Source organism: Mandrillus leucophaeus, unplaced genomic scaffold, assembly GCF_000951045.1.
Source record: "Mandrillus leucophaeus isolate KB7577 unplaced genomic scaffold, Mleu.le_1.0 Scaffold448, whole genome shotgun sequence".
NCBI lineage: Eukaryota > Metazoa > Chordata > Mammalia > Primates > Cercopithecidae > Mandrillus > Mandrillus leucophaeus.
This window is the reverse complement of record NW_012104787.1, coordinates 627,777-629,888: the sequence shown is the minus strand read 5'-3', so window position 1 is coordinate 629,888 and position 2,112 is coordinate 627,777. Positions and strand designations below refer to the sequence as shown.

General features: G+C 43.4%; 1 pseudogene; it reads left to right on the top strand.

Annotated features, from left to right (window-relative positions):
- The first annotated feature begins 256 nt into the window (after positions 1-256).
- LOC105549609 lies at positions 257-1,729 on the top strand (annotated as a pseudogene).
- The last annotated feature ends 383 nt before the right edge of the window (positions 1,730-2,112 follow it).

Here is a 2,112-nt window from a genome sequence, read left to right as displayed (position 1 = left end):
TTATGTTAAGCAAAATAGCCCAGGCACAGAAAGACAAATATTCCATGTTCTCACTCATATATGAGAGCGAAAAATGTGGATCTCATAGCAGTAGACAGTGGAATGATGGTTGCCAGAGGCCAAGAAGAGTGGGAAGAGGAGATAAGAAGATGTTGGCTAATGGGTACAAAAATACAGTTAGATAATAGGAATAAGTTCTAACATTTGATAGCACAGTAGGGTGACTATAATTAAGAATAATTGATTAGGGTGTACCCAAAACAAAGATCTAGCCAATCAAGTCTCTGTGTGCCTGGAGAGACTGGGCAGTTTGACCCTTAAGCCTGAATATTCAACCATCCTACTCTTTGAAGCAGACACAACTGCTCTGCATCAGACTGTCACCACATTTGGGTCTCTCGAAACCATTCAAATTCCTGAGCACTTGATGGCTCATGCTAATTCATCAAATATTGAGCCTTTCCTGGAGAAAAGAGGCTATAACCCAATGCAAGAGCAGAATCCAGCCTCACAGCTGTCCCTCTCAGCAAATAGCTCCTTGGAAGCAAATCTGCCAGTGGTTGTCTGGACTGGCTCACCCAAAAGCAGACCTTGGAGAATAGTCAGACTTCTATCAGAGCCTGCAATTTCTTCAGTAATGTCTGGGAAAACCTAAAGGGCTTAGAAAACTGGCTCCTCAAGAGTCAGCAACAGGAAGTTCCTGAAAAACCAAGTTATCAAAAGTGTAATAGCCATTCCACTACCAGTTCTTTCTCCATTGAAACTGAAGATCAAGAGCTTCCTGATCAAGATGGGACAGACCTATCAGATTGGTTGGTGACTCCCTAGGAACCCCAGAAGCTGGAGAAGCTTGAGAATGGCAGTCGTGAAACCAATGAGAAGTTTAAGCACTTGTGCCAGTCCTACAATGTGAATGATTGACTTGTCAAGACCAACTCCCATAACAACTGTCAGGGCAACAAGCCCAAGGGGGTGGAGATTGAAAACCTGGGCAATCTAAAGTGCCTGAATGACCACTTGGAGGCCAAGAAACCATTGTCCACCTCAGCATGGTTACTGAAGATTGGCTTGTCCAGAAGCATCAGGATCCATGTAAGGTAGAGGAGATGTGCAAAGCCAATGAGCCCTGCACAAGCTTTGCAGAGTGTGTGTGTGATGAGAATTGTGAGAAGGAAGCTCTGTGCAAGTGGCTTCTGAAGAAAGAAGGAAAAGATAAAACTGTGATGCCTGAGGAACCAAAACCTGAGCCTGAGAAGCATAAAGATTCCCTGAATATGTGGCTCTGTCCTTCTAGAAAACAAGTAACAGAACAAAGGCACTAAAGGTAATGGTTCCTTGTAGAATTTCTGATTCCTTCCAAGTCATAAAGAACAGCTCTTTGTCAGAGTGGCTTATCTGGCCGCCATACAAAGAAGGAAGTCCCAAGGAAGACAGAGCTGGCAAACCAAAGCTTAAAAGCCCCATGACCACTTCCTGGTGTCCCTTTAACACAGCTGACTGGGTCCTGCCAGGACAGAAGATGGGCAACCTCAGCCAGTTATCCTCTGCTGGAGACAAGTGGCTGCTTGGAAAGAAGGCCCAGGAAGTATTACTTAATTCACCTCTATAGGAGGAACATAACTTCCTCCTAGACCATTTCGGCCTCCCTGCAGTTTGTGACCTTTTTGCCTGTAGGCAGCTTAAAGTTGATAAAGAGAAGTGGTTACATCAAATTCCTCTGCAGATGTGAAGGAATGGACAGCAAGAGTTGAGCAGCTTTCTGCCGATCATCACACATCATGAGCTGAATGACTACAGGTTGCCAAATCATTGTTTCTGGGTCTGACCAGTGAGCTCAGTTCTTCTCCTGCCTAATTTTGTACTAGTGAAGTGAAGTGAGTCATGAGATTGAGTTACTGTTTAAAAGAAAAACGTCATTTAGCAATGCTGAGGTGATTCAGTTCCTTCCTTCTTACAGAAGTATTAATCCATCCTACACTAGAAATGCAGCATCTTGGTGGACTGGTCTTTTTCACAAGCCTCCAAGTCTCCTTAGATTGGGTTGTTACTAAAAGTATATTAAAGCACTCTAGTCTTAAAAATGAAATATTTCTGTAATTGAAGTATATTGAT